The 9,327-nt window shown below is 38.7% G+C and overlaps 1 long non-coding RNA gene across 2 annotated transcripts in view; it reads left to right on the top strand.

Annotated features, from left to right (window-relative positions):
- The first annotated feature begins 360 nt into the window (after nt 1-360).
- The window catches only part of LOC106895439, a 26,400-nt gene continuing 17,433 nt past the window's right edge, over nt 361-9,327 (top strand). For both annotated transcript variants that reach the window (XR_001413422.1, XR_001413421.1), the window contains exon 1: nt 361-498. This is a non-coding gene — a long non-coding RNA (uncharacterized LOC106895439). The remainder of the gene's footprint in view (nt 499-9,327) is intronic.

Here is a 9,327-nt window from a genome sequence, read left to right as displayed (position 1 = left end):
AAATTCATGTTTGTAAATATGTTCCTACTCACCTGCTTGGTGATGTTGGAAAGGCATCTTTCCTATTTTATTCAAGCCAAGAAATGAAAATTTCTGAGTTTCATGTGTTGACTGGGAGATGTGCTCTGCCTGTTGTGTGCTGACACGGCGAGCAGGGCTGAATCGCTCCAGCTGAAGATCTACACCCAAGCTTTAGTTTCCCATTTCAGTATTGCAGAGAGCATGGGAACTAGGTCATTGAGAAACAGAAAATAATGCACAATGGCTTGTTATAATCCACCCATTTGTTTGGGAAACCAGTGATCTTCAGGGAGGGAAAGGACTTCTTGCTGCATTTTAAATACCGTATTTCAAATTGGGGTTTCTAATTCAGCTTTTACGTAGCCTGATAGCTGTTCATTACTGTAAGAAGAATCTCACACAAATGGAAGTTATTCTATTCAAGATCATCAGTGTCATGGGCTCAGAGTTTGCTTGGCAAGGCCACCTTATAGTTTGGTGAGTACTGTTAATGTGCTTTAATTTGACTGTGCTAGACCCGTAGTGGAAGATCTGGCTCTTGCCCCTAGAGGTTTGCAGTGTAAAATGAGTTAATAGCACTTTTCAGGCTAGGTCTGAGTGCATATTATAAATGACTAATTTATTTCCTGAATTTAGCATATCTTCCTGCTTAGAATGTGATTTCTATGAATATTTTCTGGCATAAAGGTATTCTTTTTTTCTCTTTCTCTGTGGTAGGGATGTTACGTTTGCTTGCTTGGATGTTTATGGCGTGTTTCTGGCAAACACCTAAAATTCAGTTTCCAAGGCTGTGGACAGCAAAGGGCATGTCTTGCAGAGATAAAATGAGACTGATGCAAATAACAGTGTGATGGGAACCCTTTTCAATGTTGAAAATCATGAAAAGGAGCACGTATGCTGTAACTCCATGTACAGTCAAAATATGAGACAACATTTACTCTGGATTTATACAGTTTAACACTGCACGGAGTTTGGGATCTTCATAAACTATAACCCCACCATTTCCTAAATATTTTCAGTGGTGCAAAATCTTTTGTGATCCAAGCTGGTTTGCAATGTGACTAGTCTCAAGGTAAGGTCATGGGGAATTATATTGACTCTTTGGTGTAGTTTTTTCTCTGTGTGTAATTCTTGAGAGCCAGCTGCAAACTTACTTGTTGCTGACTGGCTTGGTAACCTACATTCTGCATAAATATACTGATGTATACCTGATATGGCTTAAGCTAAGGAAGAACCAGACAGGAGCCAAGGACGCTCCTTTTCCATCTTTGCATTGAGCATGTTTCTTGTGTCAATGTCTTTTTCATGACACTTTAATCTTTTTGGAAGCACTGTGAAAAGCCAGATAATATCTTTGCACCTGGTCCATGCCCATAAAAGTATTTTAAGATTAATTTCATGGGTACAAATAGCTTCTCCAAACATCAGCCATTTCTCTTTTTAACCATAAACATAGGTATTCTACTCTCCCTGCTTTGTTTTCTTTTTAGAAATGCTGTTTATTGCAATGAACTGAGTGACCACGCACTGAACAGAAGTTTTCCCTAAATTAGGTGGAAAAGCCACTTTTTGCATATGTTTTCTCAGGTGATCAGCTATCATCTTGTTATAGGTTATCTAATTTCAAACAGAGGAATAGAGCTTTGATTATTTTTGCTTTTCTATGGGGATTTCTCATATTATATAAAGCTCTAGGTATAGGCAAAGATGAGGAAAGAGGAGTGCAGGTGTTGGTAGTGCTCACTGAGTAGCTGATTTACAGATATGGTACTCCCTTGCAACCAGATGACCAACACACTTTGCATTTTATTTATTTATTTTGCTACCTAGCACTTATTTTTTCTCTTATGTGAATTAATTTACCCTATAAAGCACTCCTTGCTATAATCAATGAGTCATTACACTAAAAACCTGCAGGAAAGATTAATTAAATGAAAAGTATGCAAGAGGAATGATCAACTTTTGTATTTCTAGTGACCCAAATATTTAGTGCTTTCTTTATGCTGGGTTCTCATATGTTACAGGAGAGGTTTTTACCTTTAACCACAGGGAGTTTGGATGGCTTAGAGTGTGGTGATATTTCCTAGACATACCAAATCCAGTTCATTTATCATCAATATCCACAGGAAATAATAATCTGTTTATACATCACATTTCTCTGAGCTCTGCGAGGTTCTTGTTATGAATTCCTTCCAGCTGCTTTTCTCATTCCCACAGAAGAATTGCATGTGAAGGGTTACTGCTTACCCATCAGTTACTCTAACAATTATTGACTGATAACCACTGGTAATTCCAACTTTCTGACAATCTTTGATAAGGATTTTGTGTAGTTATTATGCGCTAAAATGTCGCCTCACCCATAAAGGTCTTGAACTTCAGGTTGGGTAGCTGACACAGCCACCTTTTCTGGAACCTTGAATAGAAAGAGGTTAATAATATGGAATATGGAGCTTTTACAGCTATAGAAATGCCATGTAAAACTGAGAGTCGGCTTGAAACTCCTGTTTTCTGCCCCATGGGAGTGATTGTGTCCTGTTACCTTCTGAGAAGTGATGCCTGCCAGTTGGCTGCAGCTCGGCAGGCAGAAATCGAGGTTTCTTTTATTCTGCCCAATGATTTTTGGTAAAAGTAAGTTAAGTAGAGCCATAAATCAAAGCAATTAGAAAAAAGTAAAAAAAAAAAAAAAAAAAAGAGCCGTGGCTAAGCTCATTTCCTTGACATTCTTTGCACTGCTGGTATTACAGTACACTGGCTTTCGGTTCTGGTTTATTCCCCTGCAAATCACTGTTCACCTCTATTAATTTCCTCATATCTATTGTAGATTTATGTTTTCTTTAAGATCAGTAGGTAACTGCATTCAGGCAGAGTTGCACCATAGCAGAGCAGATGAGCTGCTCCCATTCTAGCTTAGCAAGCGATCAAATGCAAGCCCAGGAGATTTCCCATCCTGGGAAGGGGGTTTAATATTTTTCCTAGAACTTTTTTTTTTTTTTTTTTTTTTTTTTTTTTTTTTTTTTTTTTTTTTTAAAAAAAAAAAAAAAAAAAAAAAAAAAAGAGCCGTGGCTAAGCTCATTTCCTTGACATTCTTTGCACTGCTGGTATTACAGTACACTGGCTTTCGGTTCTGGTTTATTCCCCTGCAAATCACTGTTCACCTCTATTAATTTCCTCATATCTATTGTAGATTTATGTTTTCTTTAAGATCAGTAGGTAACTGCATTCAGGCAGAGTTGCACCATAGCAGAGCAGATGAGCTGCTCCCATTCTAGCTTAGCAAGCGATCAAATGCAAGCCCAGGAGATTTCCCATCCTGGGAAGGGTGAAGCCACACACACCAGCAATAATTACTTTACTTTTAAAGTGATCTGGGAAAAGAGGGAGAATAAGAACAAGAGGAATGAATTCTCTATTCAATTTTAAGGCAGTAAGAATTTAAGTTAATTTAGCATGTTAATTAATATGTCCTAAGAGCTGTAAAGTGTAATAATATGGAGGATGAATTCTTTAAATTGTAGGTGACCAAGAGAAATCTGGATGAATATATAACACTGCCTCTGCTTTTTGTCGGCTTATAAATTGCATTAAGAATGGTGGCAATGTATTAAAGATTTTTGTAATACTTTGTTCTCGACTGCAAGCAGTTGTAATTGCCGTAGGGATGTTAAACTGTGCTTTAGGACAGAGAAGGCAGTACTGTAAGAGTAAGTTAGGAAAAAAAATATTTCAATCCCAAATGGGTGAAACTTGAGATATAAATGCATGTCTTAACCCCTAACTATGAGTTTTTAGGGAGAAAACAAACTAAATGGTATTAGTACTGTACTGAATCTGTTTTTTCTGTGAATCAACATCTGGGTATTTTCCTTGCTCTTTTGTAATTTTACTGAAATAAAATTATAGAAAGCTTTTGCCTTAATGTTTTGGCCCAATCTTTTCAGTGCTTCAGGGGATTGATACAGGTTACATAGCTGGCTTTGAGTCTAGTTTCTCCTTCACCAGCTTTTGCAATTCTGTGGGACTGATGGATTATAGCACTTTGGAAATCAGACCTTAAATTCTGATGTCTACAAAACATAAAAGAGGTTGAATTGTGTATATTTTGCCCTAAACCCACACTATATTCCTTGAAGACAATAGCAAAAAAAAAATCATATAAAATTGTCTCTTTATTTCTAGGTACCTTAATATCAGAGGAGACTTGCTTCCAGCTAAGGAAACATTTGTTACAGAACTGAAAATGCTTGATATGATGTTGTATCAGATAAACTTTGTTAGTGCACAGTAGCACAGTGATGATAATTTAAGAACTCACAGGATTTTCAGCAGTAAAAGATCCTCAATGAATGCTAAGCTCAGTGGGAAAATGCAGTGCATAAATCTGCAGCAAGATGAGTGGGACAGGAGGGGGAGCAGCTCTGCACTCAATTTTGGGAACCCCAAACTGCTGTTGAAGGGCGTTAGAGAGAAAGAGACGTGAAGAGGTATTTTGGGGCATAAATGTTAATTTCAAAGAGTTTTCATGTTAAATATAGTGTTGGGCAAGACCCTGTCTGGGAGTCCTCAAGTCACTGGAGGTTCCTGCTGTTCTTTGGCACAGGGAGAGATAATCTGGCCTAGTGGAGGGGTCAGCCTCTAGCTGCTGCGTAGTCCCAAAGTATATGGTCACTGGAGGTATCAAGAAAGATGAAGAAAGGTCCAGGCAAGAAAAGCGTGGTCAAAGTTGATGGATAAAATGGTTTCACGTGATGGGATAAAGAACATCAACTGGTAAAGAAGAAATGATGCTTAAGATCAAGGATTGCCACATCCAGGATCAGCCAGCCCTGGATGATCTCAGAAGTAATTATGAAGTTGAACCTGGGAAGAGCTGGAGAAGGAAGAGCAAAGGCACCAGAGAAAGGCAGCAGAGGAATTTGACAACAAACTCCAGCGAGAAAGTGCAGTGCCATGAAGGGGGAGGATGTTTGGGCACCTGTTGTGACAGCTGTGACTAAGCATACAATGACCAGATCAGGGTGAATAATGAGAGAATCTGCTCATTTAAGAGTGTATATACAAACCCAGCAGGGACATGAAACTGTTTTGCTTTGTTTTACTGATAATGTGTTATTGGAGTCATGTCTCTGACTGTGTCCTAGAGTGGGTTCAAAACAATTACTTATATAACACAGGATATATTTAAGTCAGGGAGGACTGGGAAGGGAGAAATGTGTGTATCTCAATTTCTGGTTAAGAAGCAAAATGAAATTACGTTTTTCTGAATAGATTTATTGATTTCCGTTTGTCCAATGCAGGGATATCTCTCTCAAGGGCTGGATGCCCCTTGCAAAATTTGAACTGCAAAATAGTCGGTGAATTGCATTAAACCTTGTATACATCTCTGGCCAGCGGTTAGTTCGTACCCTAACCTAACTGCATTATTCTAAAAAGTAAACTCCTTTGAAATAATCTCAGCCAGTGCCATCTTCAAAAGTTGGGGCCCATTTCTGGATGGCTCCAGCTGGTCCATGGTGGCCAGTGCTCACGGTTGTCCGAGGTAGATAGGCAGTCCCTGGTGCAGCCCCTGGCATACCTTCTTCTAATGCCGTGCTTTACAAGTGGTCAGGCATCTTCTGGATCAGCTTTGGGGTTAGAGAGCCTGATTTTGAAATGGCAAATACACTGCTCTAGCAAAATTTCATCCATATGTGAAAGAAAATTATATTTGCTGCTCACTTACAGAGCAGAGTAATATGCAGGACAACATCAGGGAAAACAAAAGGAAAAACACAACTCAGCAGAGCAGTTCTTTGGGCACCAAGAAATGGCACGGTCCAATGCAACTGCCCACGTTGCAAACCAGATTCACAAATAATGGCTTTCTATGCAAGAGTAACTGCTGCTACTTTAATTTAAAATGAAAACCATATTGAGAAACTTTGAATACGAGGACAAGATTTGTGGTATGTAAATACTTGGTGGGTGCAGCCAACCAGCACAAAATATATTTAGAGGGAGCTGGAGCTCAGTCCCTACTAGAGTGCACTGTGCTTACAGATCATTATGTACACAGAATAAATTACAGCAGGGTTTGTCAACTAATTTGGTGGAGGTATGAATTCTTTATCTATTAATCAATGTAGGGAAGCATGAAGCACCTATAAACCATTCATCTCACTTTAGCTTCTTGTTTAAATTTAATTAGAGTTCTTCTGATTTGATTGGAAAAAATGGAGGTACCTTTGAATATAGAGGTGTCAGATGGAGTATCTTGGATAACACTTACTGCTGTGAGATCCTCAGGGCAATGGGTCAAGTAGTTTGGACTTTTTCCCAAAATGAACAGCTATAAAAATTGCTTACAGGGTAAGACCCCTCACTCACAAGTCATAAAAAAGATGCTCATGGTGCCAGCAACTTGCCAATGTGAATGAAGTTTGTAACAGAGTGTGAATTAGATCATTTTTCTCTTATGCCTGCAGCGGTTTTCCCCTTTTTCATCAGTTTCTCCATTCCTTTTTCATTATATATATGTACAAGGAGGGTATTTAATAGGGAAAGTTAATTTCTTCACCCCTTATCCTTATCCTAACTTTTTCTACTGTTGTCAGTGTTAAAAAATTCGTTAACAACAGTAGGGACAGAATCAGATCGATGCTTTTTTTTTCCTTTTAAAGAAATACGTCACAAAATTGTTTACCTATTCTTCTCATAATTTCCACAGAGATCATAGATAAGGCTGTAACACCTATACAGTTATGGTATGTTTTCTACTGCACGTGTAGTATGTGATGCACCTAGTTGCAACTGCAAGCACAGAGAGCCTCAGTGGGTTACTTGCATTAAATTTCATTTTAATTTGACTTTAAATCAGTGGCATTTCCTTCTTGTCTTTTAGAAAAGAATTCTTTAAAATGTTTTTTTTAAATAAAAAGTCAGTGCTAAGCCTTAGAGTCCTACATGCAAGACTTGAAAACTGCAATTTCACTGAAAGCCATACACTAAATGTGATATACATTGATGCTTGTTTATTGTGGATAAATATCATTCTCTAGGTAGTGCCTAGAAATTTTAATTAATTTCAGATACACCCTATTTTTGTCCACGTATGCAGATTTCAAATCTGTGCCTTTGCCGATTTTGACACTGTGCAATGATGTATCCGAGCGTTCAGATGTCTGGCTCTTAGAGTTGTGAAATGATAAAACAAACAAACCCAACAGTTCCAGCCTTGTCAATCTAGTTCTCAGTGGACAGATGCCCCGGTGCTAGAAAAGCATCATCCCATCTAATACCTCTTGGCAGTGTCTAAAGGAAGCCAGAGATCTTCTAGACACAAAAGTAAGATTGGCTTCTTGTCTCAAAAGGAATCGTGTCTGTGGCCACCCTGAAGCTCCTGAGTAAGGCTGCGTGGGGGAAGGTGTATAACCTCTGCGCCTGCTGTGCCTCATTTGTGCACAACTAAGTGATTTCTGGCCTCTCAGATAATCAGTCTGATCTGCTTCTGGAGCAAGTTGCTTCTGGACAGTGGTGGATTAATGAGTGAAGGTCCAGGTTTGTGCATTGCGGTTTCTGAAAAGAGCTGGGTTCGTTGTTAGAGGTTGTGGATTACATCATTAATTAATTAAACGGTATCATTAATTATGGATTTAAATATTTTATTGGAGGCTTATCTAGTGGGAATTGACTACATCTTCTAAGAAAATGGGAAGTTTCGGGTTTGTGATGGCACATCGTGAGGGACAGTCCTATCCCACTGGTATATGGCCATGGCTCTATTCCCTTGAAGGCCACTGCAGGAGGTCCAGCATAGGTCTCCTCTTGAGCAAAGCTGGGAAGGGGGATAAGGCTTCAGGCTCATCTCCTGCCCATGTAGTCAGCCCAAGTTCAGCTGAGCACCTGGGACATGCAGTCTCGGTGGGGCAGAGCTCCAACACAGCCCAGCCTGGTGAGGCAGTACCTGCCAGGAGCACAGCATCATCCCAAAGGTCTTGCAAAATGGGTTTAAAAGAACGCAGAACTGACTGATTTCACTGTATGGGCAGCTGGCTGTGACTGAGAAAGAAGACAGCGAATTGTTTTGGTACAGATGAGGTTTTCTTTTGGCTAATGATTTGTTTTTAATGTCACACATGGTATCATGAGAAGCTGCAGCATTTGGGCATTTTTAATGAATTCATATAGCTTGCATATTAGTAGGAGTATTTCCACTGCAGCAAACACCATAAACAGTTTCCACACTGGGGTATGTTATACTGCCACCAGAATTGGTTCTTCTGATGGTTCATTTCTTTTATGCTGAGAATTCAGGACCAATTCAGCTTGGTTTTATGCATCATTAGAGATTTACAATTACTGTGCTATAGTTTCTTTCTGGAAGCCTATCTCTCATGGTTAATGCTATGGGAGTCCTGTTGTGTGGAGGCTGGTATTAGCCACCTTATAGCAATAAAGCGTTTGAGAAGGATTTAGAATTATGAGTGGCTAAATTCTCTGTGCAGCGACTGTAATACTGTTATCCCTTGCTGAGCTTGGGTTGAAACATTTTTTTTTCTCCTCAAATTAGAAAAAAATGCTGTTTCTTCAAGAGGTTTTGAATCATTTACATGTAATTTTTTGTTGAACTGCTGCATTCAGAAATGAGGAATTGTGACAAATTCCATTTGGATTTCATGATGCTTAAAATACATTTAGATTGTACCAGTATATAATGAAAAGAAGGCCTTCTCATTTTTTATCTCACTTTAAAAAAGTGTAATCATTATTTGGGACTTTCTTTCGATTTTTAGATTTTATGTGTATTGCCAAAGTCAATAAATTTCAGTAGCTGTGCCTTTGGACAATAAACAGTGGATCTGTGTGTATTATAATCCACATAATCCATGTTTTAGATAAATGTACCGTTGCTCTGAAACAAACATGATATGCAGCGAATAATATGGGCCCAATCCAAAGGCCATTAAAATCAATGAAAAGATTTCAAATTAACTTTTATAGCCTTTAGATCAGGCTCTAAATGGGCAAATTACAGTTATGGAGTTTCCCATTTACATACCTGTGTGCTGCATTTAATGTATTTTATGGAATTGAAATTACTTGCTACTCTTTTTCATGCTTTTTTAGGATAAGAATTTGCCAAGGGCATCAACAGCAGTTTTCCCAGGCTTCAGCACAAGGATTATATAGTCAATCCACAAATGACTCAAATCTTTGAAAAAAAAGGACATGGTTATCAGAGAAGCTTTGACGACAGCAAGGACAGGAGCTCTATCTTGCTTATTCCATCAGAGATTCTAATTCCCTCTCATTAACATACTCAGGACATCA

Source organism: Calidris pugnax, unplaced genomic scaffold (genome assembly GCF_001431845.1).
Source record: "Calidris pugnax isolate Ruff unplaced genomic scaffold, ASM143184v1 scaffold38, whole genome shotgun sequence".
Taxonomy (NCBI): Eukaryota; Metazoa; Chordata; class Aves; order Charadriiformes; family Scolopacidae; genus Calidris; species Calidris pugnax.
This window is presented reverse-complemented; position numbering and strand designations above follow the sequence as displayed.